The sequence below is a fragment of the Mastacembelus armatus genome, chromosome 1 (assembly GCF_900324485.2).
Source record: "Mastacembelus armatus chromosome 1, fMasArm1.2, whole genome shotgun sequence".
Classification (NCBI taxonomy): domain Eukaryota; kingdom Metazoa; phylum Chordata; class Actinopteri; order Synbranchiformes; family Mastacembelidae; genus Mastacembelus; species Mastacembelus armatus.
Genome location: NC_046633.1, coordinates 15,229,241 through 15,245,368, shown reverse-complemented (window position 1 = coordinate 15,245,368; position 16,128 = coordinate 15,229,241). Strand labels below are relative to the sequence as shown.

Here is a 16,128-nt window from a genome sequence, read left to right as displayed (position 1 = left end):
TCTTTTATTCCCCAATCCCAGCAGTCACCTTAGTGGCAGAGGCATCATAACAGACAGAAGTGGTTGGCAAGAAAAAGCAAAGGGTTTTATTAAACCAGAGCTGTCAACAATGGGTCAAATGACTGTGTGTAATATGAAATGTGTGTTTTATCTTCTTCTAGCTCATTATTTTGGTTTTTGGGTCCACAGTTTTCAGAAAGTTCTGATAAACCTTACTTACCTGCCCTGCACTAAATGGTACAAAGACAAAGCTGGCAACTATCTAATGAACATAATTGTTGTCAATCCATGCTTTTGGCCAGTTTTGTGCATTTTCGGTGAAAACAACAAATATACGAGGCTGAGCTACACGGAGAGTCTGTTATTTCTAGCAGCAGCGGGCTGCTGAAATTGCAGTAAAGCAGCTGAACTTGAAGAACAGGGTTTTTCTTCAAAGACCCCTTAATTCTCTGTATCACATCCTGTTTGAATACGAAGTGCAAAGTGATTTCCAGTAAATGTGAGTGTATCACTGCAGTTCATTCTGCTTTTTCTCACCCAATTTGTCCCCTCTTTGTTTGTTTGTACATAAAGTATGGAAGAATGTGTTAGTCTTAGAAAATACTCCCAGTTCAATGTGATGTTGAATTGGAAGCTGGAGTTACAATAAACACTTTTCTCTACTTAAGAATCCCAGCAGACATTTCTCCTATTGCTCTCTTGTTTATTTATCTTATTTGTCCATGTTTCACCACCACCATTAATTGTTCCCTCATTTGGTTTCAGTGGCTTGGCTTCATGAAAATAGTTTTTAGCTGGTATATATTCAGCTGTTTCTAATCTGTTCTGTGTGACTCCTCCCTTAATTGGCAGCAAGATGAAATCACTGGCACATTCTGATTTGTGTTGAGACTTTAGCAGATGGAGTCATTAGTACAGTAATTTTGAACTAGTGAAGACCAACATTAAGCCAAGATAATTTTTTTTTTTTTTTAATTAACTGACTCTGACATTTTGGTTTTTGTTTGTTTTGTTTATTTGTTTGTTGCTTTTTATTACTTGACCCTCCATTGCCTTGATAGTTCTCCATCCACACATTTCTCCCAGTAGAGAGAGTGGCACAGTTGCAGACTCCACATTCTGTGTGGATTTTGTGTTCATGCATTGAAGTAGAGCATTGGAGAAAGACATGATGGGATAATAGGAAAAGAGATAAAAGGGCAGAGTGTAAGAGAGGCAGGTGGCCAGGAAAGACGCTTTCTCTTCCTCTGTTTATTCATTCTCTCGCCTGTCTTCCCGTTGCTGCAGAGGAGAAACCACATTTTTCATCGATTTTGGCCTCACGCAGAAAAACATGCAGTGTCGTGCTGCCTGTCGCCTCGCCTCTCTCTGCCTCACGGTGCTCAAGTATTGATAAATTGCCACCACTTGCCTTGTTTTTCACTGAAGCTGTGTCATCAAATGCAATGACACGAAACCCCCTGCATTCTATGGAGACCCTTAGTGTTCAAAATTAAATAAATAAATAGGACATTATGGAATGACTAATTATTACACACATGATGTGAAAAAATAAAGGCAATTTTATAATATGACCATCAAATTGTAAAATAATGCAACACATCTATGCAATTCAGCTCTTTATTATAAACTATATATTGTTTTTATTTTCTTATAATGGTGCTCATTATTATAAAATATTATTACATTATGCTTATTTTCACAATAACATGGTTCATTGCAAATCCTCCTTTTTAAATTGCGCAGTTTTTATTTCTTAATGTCATTTTTCCAGTGCTGGGTTTTATTTCATAATGCTGTTTTTCAAAACAATCAAGGCCAAGAGGGTGTGGCCCTTAAAAAAATTCCCTTTATCTGATAAACACCTAACAGTGTCACTGCATCAGCATGCTCACACACAACGATGGAGTTACCCAGCAGCACCTTGTTGTAATAATGCTGTCATTTCCAGCGCCGGTGTTACTGTAAATCACACAGCGAGGCAGTTGTGTCAGAAGGGTTGAGTCACGCCATAGATTCATGCTGCACACTGATGGTTCAGAGGACACTACGTCAGGAGAAAGGTCTGGAGGTGACACAGAGTTGTGGAAGGACACCGACAAGTGAATCAGTCTATGTGTCTTTGCTCCCACCAGTCTTTGACCTTTTCCTCTGACTGTTTTTTGTCGTAGTAGATATGTCATAGATAAAAGTTGCCATAGTTAGCCTGGGGTTTATATACAGATCACCCTGTCTTACAAATGACAGCGGGGAAAGGTCTTATTTGTATGTTTCTTAATAAAAGGTGGACTGTGCCATAACACTTTAGTTTTCAAGCCATTTTGATTTTGCTGCTGTCATTACAGGATTATCTGAAGAGTCGATCCACAATTTTGGCTACTTAGTGCTCAGGTGTGACATTAATGCGTAAAGAATTTTTTCTTGTTTTTAAGTACATTCCCATCGTGTGCCTTAAAGGAATTTTTTATTAAAATAATTAGAAATTGAAGAAACTGAGAGGAAAAAGCCCAACATTGCGAAAACCTTTTTTTACACTTCCATGCAGTGAAAAAAATACTGTAGGAGATGATGTGATACAGGAGGGCTGTAGACTTGAACCTGAAGGTCAAATACCCCTTGACCTTTAGGGTCTTGCTTCTGCTCACCGTACTGTAGACAAATCATTCATCTCATGGTGCCACTCCCCATTATCTGCCTCCAGTCAACCAGAGAATTAGAGCTTAGAGCTATGAACTATGAACTAAAAACAAGGACAAAACTGAATATGTCGAAACTTTTATGTAACAACATTTTATACAAGGTTTACCCACAAGTTAATACAACATAAAACATTTTTTCTGTCAAATGAAATTGCTTGGTTTAGTCACTATGGAAAGTGCTATTCAGCCTGTGAAAGCAGTTGTGTAATATCTCCTGTGGCTCTGAAGGGAGCTTAGAAAGTATGAGAAAGTGACCCTGACCATGTCACAGTTAGGCTTGAGTCTTCAGATACTGACAGATATTCAGCCTTACAAAACTGTGGGCATGGAGATGGATGAGTCAGTGTGACAACTCATGTCAGTCTTAAACAAAGTAGTTGTGATGATCTGTTTAGCTATTATTGTTTAGTCCTTCATGCTGCCTTCCATGCTGACATAGCATTGTTGTGTTCAGTCACTCTGGTCAGAAGAATCCGAAAAGGTAAATTATAAACTGCACTGAAGCGAAAGAAAGCATGATGCCCTGAAAGGATGTTTTAATAGGGTAGAGTATTTATTCATCGAGGCAAACAAACAGAAGACACTGTGTGTGTTTTGTATTTTGTCTCTGTGGCATTGTATCATATCTCCGCTGTTTCCAGCAGCCTCGTGTTCTGTTGTGGCATCTTGACGTGCGTGTGATTGATAGATGACTGGGCCGACATCGCCTGGCACTTGAGTTATAATGACAGGTGAGGTGCTGCAGTATCAGACAAATGGCCTTGTTTATCTCCAATAGAAGCCTTGGCACAAAGCGCAGAAGTCATACTCAGGTGTCTTGCTATCCACTTCCCCATGAGCGTAAACTGCTCACATGCCCTGGCTGTAAACCAGAGAATTAATCAACTGAGGCCGATGTGTGGTAATAAGGACATAAGGGGAAGGGAAGAGAGGCTCAGTAGACAGCACCAGGGCTTTTGTTTTCATGAGTGTTTGGTGTGCAAAGTCCATCCCTGTTTAGTCACTCCATCCCCACTGCCATCAGCCTCTATGATCCTCTTGTAAGGTGCTTCAGTCTGCAGTCATGCTTGACTTAGTCAGGAGTGGGATTAACGCTCTCAGAAGCCTTTCGCACTGACTGGAGGCGTTAGACATTAATGAGATTTCCACCTTAGTTCTATTGTGTAACACCAAACTGTGTATTAAACTATTCAGGAGCTCTCTGCCAGTCGTCTGCTGCATCCTGATCAGAATTTTAACTTTATGGCCCTACATTGTATGAGCTGTTTACTGGAAAGAGACAATGACACTGCATTGGTCTAGCAGTTTGTTGAATCCACATGCTCCAGAGTAAAATGTCCCCATGGCTAGATTAGGTGCTGTGGCTGTTTCTGTCCAGTGTTATGCAAGACAAGGAGAACGTTCGTCTTTAACAATTATGCAAAGCCTTTTTATACTCTCCGCAATATTGGGTGTGGTAACTGCGGTTAATATTCAGGTCAGGTAAACTTTCAGAAGTGTCACTGAATCGGCATCAGTCATCATTCACGAGGTGTGGAACCGCATAGTATAACTGTAATTACCTTGTGCATCACTTGGTGTATTTTCTATGCTGAAATATATTTCCACAAGCCTGTTGCTACACATTGCACGTGGGGCTTTTGAGGGCCCCTCAGCATCTGGTGACCTAAAGCAGTTACCTGCTCTGCCCAGTGATGGCTCTGCATTTGATATCTCCCACAACTAGTGGCTGTATTGTGATTAAATTTGACATAAATTTGACATTCGCAGGTTCCACACAATTCTCATCACTTTCCCCAGGCCAGCCTCAGGAAAACATTACAATTTCTCACTACTTGTAAGGCTGAAAGGCAAAATTGTCAGTATTATGTTAGCCGAAATATTTCATGCTTCCTCCTTTAAACTCCTCTCCCATTCCAGCATTCACCTTTCAAAATATTTAGACATGTTTGATTACTATGGCTCAGGCTTCCTCAGAGTGCTGTGTACTCGGCTCTCCTGTATCTGTTTTTTTTTTTTTTCTTTTAAGTTTGCAGGCAGAGTGTAGTCTCATACACAATGTTTGCTGTCCTGAGATTTCGAGCAGTAATACCCAAGAACGATTATTTTCTTTCTTTGTTTAACTGTGCACACATTTCAATGTCTTTGTGAACTTGTGCAATGGATCAAAGTTGGCTGACGCTGTTGAATATTAATAATCCTAATGAGGGCATTAGATAGACAGCTGCACAGTGCACTTCAGAGCACCTCATCTCAGTGAACTGAGCCACGCATTATTCACTGAATGGAGCTCTGTGTGCCCGTTCTTCTCTTTGTATGTCAGTGTAGTTGGGGTAGTACTTGATTTTTAAAACACAAATGCCTGTGTGAGATAGCATAGCTTATTTTACATTTGTTAATCCCCTGTATACCATGTTGCATTATTTATGTGTTTTCATGAGTGTTTATTGTCACAGGATGAAACCAAATGCCAACCCAACAACTGTTTTGAAAAATGTATCCAATTTTGTTATAGTCTTTATGTTTTAAAAGAACACTGTTTCCCATGAGCCCAAGAACTTTATGGGCTAAACATCATAGCCTGACTAAAGATGCAAGTCGAACAGCAAGACAGTGGGTCGCACTGTGTTCACACAGGATGACTGAAGTGTTGACGTTTTTAGACAGCTCAGAAGTAGCCAGCTGAAACAGCTCAGTCAAAAACTGTGTCAAGTCAAAAAGGTATTTTCAGTAGGTTTCTGTAGTGTTATAGTGGATAGGGCTGTCACCTTTTAGTCAAGATTTGACCTTTCAGCAAAATTTAATTTTTCACTATAATAACTTGTTTAATTGCAAAATTACAACAGAGCATAGTTTGCTGATCAGTTTTACCTGTTGTATCACTAAGCAAATAAATGAAAAGGATTATCAAATGAAGTGTGAAGTTCAAAATCATGCGAAAAAAAAAAAAAAAGACAGTCCTAACACTGGTTGTGTAGTTGTATAGCCTTACAAAGTAAAATCCCAGGACTTGCTTTATTTTTTGGAGGACTAAAAGAAACACTAAATGAAAGATAGCATGGAGTTGCAGAAGCTAGAGGAACAGACGGTTATTCTTCCAGCTACATTATCCATCTGACTGCCTGTGTCTGTTTATCGAGCTGTCAAACTACTATTGAGGTTGCTGAGGTCTTGTTTTATGCATTTTTCTGGGCATTTGGGGATTTTAGCAAGTTAACATTCTATAATAAAAATGTATTGTTTTATTTTGCAAACCTTTTGCAGTAATAATCATATTTAGTATTTTTTCAGTATTTAGATCACTTATTTAGCCAAGAAGAAAAAAAGGATTTTCTTCCTTCAATTGACCACTCACTCATCACTCAATTGATTCACTCTGAAAATGGCCAGAAAACAACTATTGGGATCATTCTGGGAAATATAATCAAAAATACACTTAAACAGTTAAAAAATAGATTATATATTAAAAATATAAACCATTTGAACAATGTTTGTATATTATTTTTGGTGTTAGGAGGGGTCAGTGCAGAAGATGAACTTGGACTCAAAAGCAGAAGTAATCAGTTTGTCCAGCCGACTCTCTAACTATTGTCTCTATCAGTTGCTCCGTCATATTAATTCACATAATACTCCTCCACACTCTACTGTGCATGCTCCCATTCAGTTATTCTATTACACACTCTTATCCCCACAAACACTCATCATAACCCCTGAGGAAATAATGGATGCAGTTCACAGGTTCAAGCCCCTGAAATAATCACATGCTGATCAGTGGCATCAGCCGCGTCTCAGCCCAGACACATCAGTAGCTCCAGTGTCGCTCACACACATGTGCTTCTTCACTGACATTTCACAATCTTTCTGCATGTATGTGTTTGTGCTCAATATGTTTTTTTTTCTATAATATGCTGTCACCCTTTGTAGTAACTATATCCCACCTCCCACCCTCTAGAAACACACACACACACACACACACACCACGCATGCACGCACGTCATTACTTACTATAAAGAACTTGTGGCCCCTGGGCTCCTTTCACTGTAATTTCACTGTAATGCCCCATCTCCCAGGCTATTCATAAGCTGAAATGTGCGTGTTGCTACAGAGTAGATCAACATGAGTGGTGGTGGCTTGTATTGCCCACGAGTTTACCGAAGATACAGCATCCAGTTTCATGCGTCAAGGCCACTACAGCTCATTCGCATCATGGTGTTTTACTACAGGGAAGTAAAAGAGAGTTGATTTGGTGGTGGGATGAGCAGTGAATCAGTGATGTTGGTATTTGACTTCGAACTGAAATGTCACACTAATATGTTTTTTTTTTCTTTGTGTATGCAAACTTCTGCTGTCTTCATAAATTTATGAATGACACCCTGGGATAATGCTGCATAGTTGCAGAATGTATAGTACATACTGTAGGCACTGGTAAATTCTGGCTGTTAAAAATGCAGTGGTGTGCACAGATTGTACTATTCGTTATGTTGTGTCAATTCTCTTCACTGACTGGATGTAACAAAGGGACCCTTCATCTCATCTCCACCCCCTCATCCTACCCTTCAGTATCAAGGCTCAGCTGCCTTAAGAAGCCTGTGCTTTAATGTCAGACAGGCAGCTTCAGACATCCTGTCTTTTTCCATCTACATCTATCTTTTATTTTTTTCTTTCTGTCTTTTTGGACTGCCTTTTTCCCTCTTTCTATTTTTCTCTCACAGCTGTCAGACTAGGCAGTGAATCATATCATACTGACCCAATCAGATTTCAGTATGAGGGGGCATCTCTTCAAAGCCATTCTCGGCCGTTGGTAAGCAGCTTCTTTGGAGCAGAAACTGGAGAGAGACAGACAGATGAGAGGAAGCAGGGACTGTGTGTTGTGTTTTTTAGGAAGACTTCAGTCAAATGAGACTGGTGAGGTGTGAGGTTAGTGGATATCATCAAAGAAATTGTTCTGAGAAAAGTTAGTTTATTGAGCACTGGGTGATGAGCAGTGCAACATTCAGATAGTATGAACCTTCAGGAACAACCAGAATATTTTATAAAAAAATATGCTGTAGTACAAATCCCTCAGTGTCAACCATCACAACAGCAGACTGTTCCTTTTCACTTCCACTGGTTGAATAGAAAGCAGTACTTTCTCTTGAGGGTAGAGCCATTGGGCTTCAGCAGGCAAGCTGTTGAATTTAATACTGCCAAAAACAGGGTCTGGTTACTGCTGCTTACTTTGGTGTTACCAGAAAATATTGTACAAGGGTGTATCTGTGCTTCACTGCTTCAGTAAATGAATTTACATCTACTGGTACTACAAGTATTACTGTGACTGTAAATGTCTGTCATAAATATTTAGCACAGATGTCAACTCCTGTGAAATATGCAGTTGGTGTAATTTTGAATCATGAAGACACAAATTCTGAAAACTCAGCCTCTGATCTTGACTTGCGGCCTGTCACCACACTGCAGATGTCGCCTATAAATTTAGGAGTTACTGTCTTTTTCTTCATAAGTCATGCACCGGTTTGCGTAGGTTGGAAGCAATCTCCTGGGAACCAGCTCCCTGGCAGGTGTCTGTCTCTGTCACATTGCCATGTCCTCACCAATGAGGTCACTGCTAACGTCACACAGAGGAGACCTGAGACCTGACACTGCATCAGCTCATACAGTCCAAAATCTAGTTTGCCATGGTTGATGTCTCAGTAGTTCCCTCACATCTGCATCTGTAAATGTTTCAGTGATGTGGCCAATCAAATGTTTTTCATACTCTTCTTCCTTACATTCATTAATAAATCAGCTATATTATAGTTAATGTCTATCAGCTGTCTGCTTTTACTTGAGAATCAGACATTTTAGATAAACTTGAGCATGAAAGAAACTCACTATGAGTCAGGTTGCTGTTTGGTTAGTTAAAGGTTGAAAAATGTGTGATGAAGTTGAAAGTGGTGTGGATCTGTAGTGAAATGAAAAGACCTTGAGGCCAAATATTGGTGTGTGAGCATTTTTAAAAGGTTTTCATGAACCCACACAATTGAGAAAGCAGAGCTGCAGCTACACACAAACACATAATTTTATTTTTTTATTTTTTAATGCTAGTTAATAGTTTGTATGTAATAGTTTGTATATGCAGTGCTGTATCTCTCTGAACTTCAATAAGAAAGACCAAAATATTTGTATTCACAGCTCAAAAAACACATTCAGAATCTGTGGTCTGCCTAAAAATCATACTCAACTGCAGGGTTGTATATACAACTCCAGGTGACCTTATCTGCATCACTTAATTCTCTGACAATATCTGAACAGGGTCCTTGGCCTCTCTCTGCTCCTCTGAAGCCACACACACACACACACACACACACACACACCGTAAAGTCCAGCCTTCGCAGGGCACATCAGGGCCCCCTTCCTTCTTCCTCTCACACAGTGACTCTGTACACCATGATTCATCTCCATGGCAGTGTGAAGTGTAAAGGAGATTATTACCAGTAAAAGGCTCAGCCCCCCTGAAGATCTACTGCTCTCCCATCTGCCCTGCAGAGGAAATTGGAAAATATTGCTAATGTTTACAGCTTTGTGAATGTGCGTGTATGTGGGTTCATATTATGTGCAGTACTATTGTAATGCCTGAAGCCTGACCAGCATGGCTAAGCAACTGTTGGCCATCTAGAAATGTGCTGACTTCAGTGAGGGTTGTGTGCAATTGCGTGTGTTTGCAGAAGTACCCTCCTGTGTCTGTGTGCATGTGGCCGTGGATGTGTCACCATGTGAAAATTTATTATTGCACATTAGTAAATCCAGGGGCTAGCTGAAATCTGTTCAGGCATGTTGTGTGGTACTTTGAGTTTCATTCTTTTTCGTTTTCTATTTGTTGGCTTTACTCCTTTTGTTATGACTGAAACAGTACTGAGACTCTTTTCAACCTGCACTACCAAGCTCACAAAATCCCAGTGGTGTTCTGCTCATTAGCTTGTAACCCTGTGTGAGGAATGCAGGCTGATATAGTGATCTATCATGTAAATTATAGCTTCTTAATAGAATAGGGTCATCCTATATCAAGACTGCCCTCTAAAGTAGCATACGGATTTTGAACACATTTTCAGAGTAGTTGCTTTAATTACTGGCGTACATGTAAGTGGTGCAAGAAGGGATGTGCATTTGCCCTCTGTCAAAGTATGTTGAAGTCACAGTATAAATACTTAAAGATCAAATCTGTTAAAAAATGCAGAAGTCGCCCTCACCTATTGATATTGCTTCTGTAACACTAGATGCATGTGTTTTATGTGTGCTTGCCATATTGCACAAACTATGGTTACATTCTTTCGCACACAGATTTGTAGAACTGGAGTTACATCCAGGTAGCATACATTGTTGTTTTGCTGGGTCTCATTATTGAATGGAACTACCACCATGTAACCACTGTATTTATCTTCATTTATTCAGTGCAAGGTTTGCAGAACAGCTGCGTTGTTGGATGTTGTCGCTGAGATGGAGAAGACTATGAAGAGTCTTCTCAATGTTGACTTCACTTTCAACCAACTGCGCCAGCGTCACAAATTGGCAGAGGATAACACAAGCAGCCACTCACAGTTCTTGAATTCCTCATGGGGTGTCTTCATCAATGCCTGACATGTAGTTAGGTTTTTGAGGAGGTGCACAAAAGTTATGCAGTAGCCTGGGGTGTAAGCTCTGGTCCTGTGTAGCCACCATAGATGTTATGTAATTTGGTAATGCAGAAGGACAAATTCAGCTTAATGCTCACAGTGACAATAGTAACATATTCATTGTCAGCATGCTAATGTTTGCTCATTATCACTAAACATAAAGTACAGTTGAGGCATACTTTGAAGATATGCTGTACAGGTTCTTGATCATAATTTAAATCATAAAGGCCCTTTCAGACAGAACAGGCATGTGCTGACGTCACCACTAGATTCAACGCATGGCCCACACAATGTTTGCACTGAGCTGGCAAAATAGCTAGACTGTCAGAGCGCCGCAGTGCTGTTGACGCATTCTGTGTGAAAGCTCGATAAGGAAATTATAATTACAGATGAACCTTATATTGATCAGCTGATCATGAAAAACAGTCAGATTCATCTTTCAAAAATCACAAATGTCAGTCCGCTAATATATAGAGTATTGCAGTTTGGACTGAAATACTCTCTATGTAGTAAGGAAAGAAATTAAGTGGGGAACTTAATAGACAAACACTGCCGTCCCTAGAACCATGCTGTAAGATAAAAATTATTTAAGATGGTTAGATATTTAAGATGAAGGCGTAAAACAAAATGAAAAGTATTTTAAAGTGTTTACGTTGTGTATCTGACATGCAGTTCGACTGTGGCATTCCATGAAAGCAAAGCTGACCTTGGCTGTCCAGTGCAGACACAAGGGCCAGACAGGTTAGCAGAGATGATGGTGCACCTGGCTGCTGAAGGTCAAAGATTAAACCTTTTCTTCTTTTTCTTATTCTCTTTTCCTCCAGAACTGCTCAAGAATCATAGGCACCAGACACAAGCACAGTTCTTACAGTACTTTATGAGGACAATAAATGTAATATAAAGGTTGCATTTAAAAGAACACAATTCCAACATAAGACAAAATAAAATACATACTGTTCTTACAAACTAGCCATTTATGATCTACAAACAAGGGGGAGACTCAAACTCTTAGCATGGAGAATTAAAAAGGATACTCCAAAAGTATTAGGCCCTCTATTTTTAGATCCATACATTTTAAAGGCCTTAAGATTTGAGGAGAACTCAAGGAAGATGGAGCACATGGATGCCTTTAGATGTGAATGATCTAGGCAAGGATGTCTGATTTGTGGTGCAGATTTGTTGTCCCACTTTGGACAAAAGTGGGAGGATCTTAAATGGAATTCAATATTAAAAGTAAGGACTAGCCAAGACTGGTTTCTGAGAATAATGTCAAATAAGCTGCAGTCCATTAATGATTTTAGTAGGAATATCAATTAAAGGAGATGTCCAGTAATCCAGCCCATTCATAACAGACTGTGAGTTTTCACTGTTGGACAAGGACCCAAAAGGTGCAAGTGCAAACCTTTGCAGAGTCTCTGCCACCACACCCAGCAGTTGATCAGAGTCGGTAGAGACTTATTAAGGTAGAGAGAAAAGTTGGATGTCATCAAGATAAGTTTGTGGCCAAGGGTATGCACATAAATTATTGCTGTGTTGTGTTTCCACAGTATACCTTGGTCCAGCACTAAGAATATATCAAATGTTGAGTTTTTTGGGGTATTTGGCTATATCAGCAGTCAAACAGCAACATCAAGTCTTTCCAAACTCCAATAGAAACCAGGAACAGGTTTCTTTCAGGCACAGAATGTTTTGGAATCATATGTTGTTGCAGTTGCAGCACTTGGTTTTCTTTCATGTGAAAAAAATCCTAAAAAAGCTGGAGCTTGAAGATGACCAAAGTTAGAGAGATTTTTGCATCACAGGATGCATATCCAGGATAATGTGGTTCTGCTGTTTGGTATTTTTCTATTAGTTATTTATTTTTTTGTTTCAATTTAAAAGTTATCTCTAGCATCAACAATGTGGCACTTTGTAGATCACACAGTATCTCTTAACACAGAGCTCATGTGGTGTGTGCTGTCAGCAGTACAAGGAAGACTGGAGCAAAGAAACCCAGTGATACTGAACATTGCCTGCTACATTCACTTTCTGCTTGCTGCAATCCTTTATTAGGGCTGCATGCTTGTAATCCTTGGATTAATAATATATAATTATATAAAGTAAAATGTTTGAATTGCCACCCTCGTGCATCATCGTGTCATATATCTAATTAGAAAAGATGCATAATAACCTATTAGAGTAACACGCCACCGCTTTAATTGCCTGAGTCATAATCCTTCAAAGCCCTTTAAAGAAGGTTTTGGTTCCATAAAGCAACACTTGGTATTTCTCATACACGTGTAATTTCATGTGTCACCATTCACACATGTGAATGACGCCTCACTGGACATTGAGGATGTTCTTATTAGTGTGTATTTTAAGCGAGGTTTACTTTATTTTTTCCAGTTTTGTGTGCTCTACACATTAAAAATCAATGACTTGCAACATGACATACAAGCAACTTTACATCTGTTACAACAAACAAAAACAAGAAATGTTTCTTTGTGAAACAGAAATTTTCTTTGTTGTATGATCTACACTGGTTGTCAGACTGATATTTTATGCAAGAGCAGGAAGTGATGCTCTCTTGCTGTGTTTTCCTCTTTGTTCGCCCACCTCCTGCATTAGCTAAGTTCTGATCAGCTGCAGTGTCTTTACTCTGTGACAACAGGAAGCGTTTGGGGAAACCACAGCAAAGCAGTAAATCACCTTATTACTTATTAATAAACTCTGAAGGCAATTTTATTGTATATTAAGGCCTGTGAAACTTTCAAGTCTCACATAGTTTTTTTAAATTATATTCAACATAAAAAAACAACAGTCGCGTTAACGTTCAGTTAACAGCAGGTATTTGATTGACTGCAGCCTGAAAATGTGAGCAAATAGACCCTCAGTTGTCAGCAGATGCTGATTTAAATTTTAAATTTCAATTGGTTCATAGAAATTTGTGACACCACCTTTTACAGTTTGACTTAGCTCACTTCAAGCCAGCGAAAAGATAAAACAAAACAGAGAAAGCCAAAAGCACAGAAATGCTTTTACATTGGCTTCAGAAAGTATTCATACCCCTTTACCTTTTGCACACTCTATTGTGTTGAAGATTTGTTTTTGAAATTAACCTGTTAAAAATTTTCTCTCCACTACAATAACGTGAACAAAATGTCAAGTTATACTTTTTAAAGCCACAGTACGAAATATGCAGACCTGCTTCAGCAACAAATTGTGCATTCTTATTATTGAATAGCTTTTATTGTGAAGGTGTCTGAGAAAATAAGCAACAGTATTAATTATAATAGTGCAACGCTTTTATCTGCAAAGCGACTCGTAACAAAAGAGGAGAAACAAACCCAGCTGTTTTGTGTTGTGCCAGGACAGATTCCAGGGTGCTGTGTGTGTATTTTTAAAGGCTCCACCTGCAGAGATGATTTTGCAGAAAACAATATGGCCACTTGAGTCATCAAACACACATGCACATAAATCCCAAAAGAACTAATAACATTTCTCCATAATCACCAGTCTTGACATATTATTCCCATATCTAACAAACTAATATGTCCTGTAGTATATTGACTTCAGGTTCAGTGAAAGCCCCCTGCAGCTGCACATTGAGGGCCTCGGGGTCTTTCCTCTAACACTGACCCTGGGTCAGCTTCATGCAATGTCCACCCTTTTGCCATTACAACTCTATTATGCTGTCCCTTTATTGCCGATTCAGCACCTTGACCAGCACTATGGTTGCCTGTAACATGATCACAGCTCTCTGTCTCATTCCCTATCCAGCTCACTCGTTTCTGTTTTATTAATGTCTTTCTCACACAGTCTCTGATTCTATTTTCTCTCCGCTGCTCTGTCACTCAGTGTCACTATCCTCCAGTTTACTTGCTGATGGTGATTGCCTCTGTAATGCACTAAAAATGTTCTGGGTGGATATCTGGAGCAAATTGCTTCATGTTGTGTCGCTGTATTGCCTAAACTAACTGGACTGTGGAGGCAGGTTGAGGCCTGTGCAGGGGGAAAATAATGACAGGTGCTGCTGATGGGCCTCATGTGTTATGTGTACACTACTGTGTGACAAGGCCCTTGGTTTAAACTCACCTTGAAGTTAAACTAGCTCTTCTGTTTCATCTGGAAGCTTTCCATGTAATGGATCCGGGTCAGGGTTATCAAGCATCACAGTGTAGGAAATAACTTGCCAGAAATTCACAGTGACACATTTTCTACTTTTAGTACTAGTAAAATCAATTTAGAGTAAATGCAGTTTTAATTAATTTAATCATCTCTGCTGATGAGATGAGCTCCACAGAAGTTTGGACCTGTCAGAAGGTGCCAGGAGATGGGGTATGTGAAAAGGAAGATATTTTGAGAATGCCTGATGACATCTTAATTTTTTTGACAAAAATATGTAAGACTGACCTGACCTGAAACCAAAGTTTCTCTTTATTCTAACAGGAAAAATTAGTCAGAAGTCCAACTTTGAGATGATGCACAGGGTGAGGGTCCTCTGGCTGGGTATCTGCTCTATAATAACAGATAACATGGTTTAATTACAACAGATAACATATTTTGATGAAGTTGTAGATCTTATTATGTTCCATCCATCAATCATCTATACCCACTTATTCCTATTTAGGTTCACAGGGATCAGCTGGAGCCTATCCCAGCTCTCTTTGGGTGAAAGGCAGGGGTACACCCTGGACAGGTCACCAGTCCATCTCAGGGCCACATTGAGAAACAAACACACTCACACTGACTCTCAAGGGCAATTTTATCTGTTTTTGGTTGGATGGAGTCTGGTTTAAGAGCTTTAAAGCTTTGCAGTTTGGTTGTTGTTTGTCTTTGGACATTGTTGACACAGTAACATGAGTGCTGTATTATTTTTATTGGTATGAAAGATTTGTTCTTTATCTCTTCTGCTCTTGTTACAGGTTGCAAATGATGCAGTGAAGGATCTCAAGAACTCTAAAGACCAGCAGCTACAGAGGACCACTACAACTCCTTTGTGTGTGTGTGTGTGTGTGTGTGTGTGCGTGCGTGCGTGTGTGTGTGTGTGCGTTTGTGTGTTTGTGTGATTGTGTGAGGGAATGAGAGAGAGTGCAGTAATGTTCACGTGGTTTTAAAAACGTAGCTTTTTTGGTCAGGGCAAAGACAAAATTGTCAGATTAACTGGGTCTTTTTATGCACTCACCCCATATTTAAGATGGATATGGGTCAGACCAACTCTTTTTATATACTGTTCTCATTGCATTTTGGGTCAGTCAGCTTTTTTACACTGGGAGTCTGGTAAATAAATCATTACTGTCCTTGATCTGCTTTAGATTAGTGGTCATTTGTTAATATCTGTGGGGCATGTGAACTGTGTCGAATTACACATACATGTGAGCTGTTCCCATACTGCCGCATGCGGGAGCAATAAACAAGGTATCGCACATCCAGTCACAGGCCTTGTGCATAATGTGCTGTCACCGAGTGTCTCTCTGAAAATGAGTCAGGCTTGGCAGTGGGAACCGCTGTGGCAGGCCGGTCCCAGTGAGGCAAGCGGAAAAGAAGGGCAGGGCAGGAGGGGGCTGACTCTGCAGGGATGGTGGCCAGGAATAGCATTGGTCAGATGGGGCAGTATTGATCAACAGGAGGGGTCAGAGGATCAGCTTGTGGAGAATTCAGACTAGTCTCACATCAGAGCAATGTATAGAGCGTAGGACACTACCACACTGTAGAGTATGGACAGACTGTGACATTCGAGGGAGGAGGGTGGATAATTTCCTCCTGCATGCTCTTAGTGTACAGTGTACAGATCCAACTTTTTT

At 39.8% G+C, this 16,128-nt stretch overlaps 1 protein-coding gene across 2 annotated transcripts in view; it reads left to right on the top strand.

Moving 5' to 3' along the window:
* LOC113128026 (endonuclease V) overlaps positions 1 to 15,756 on the top strand; it is a 58,841-nt gene extending 43,085 nt beyond the window's left edge. For both annotated transcript variants that reach the window (XM_026303059.1, XM_026303058.1), the window contains exon 9: positions 15,250 to 15,756. The gene's annotated coding sequence lies outside the window, so the exon portion shown is untranslated. The remainder of the gene's footprint in view (positions 1 to 15,249) is intronic.
* Positions 15,757 to 16,128: the final 372 nt, after the last annotated feature.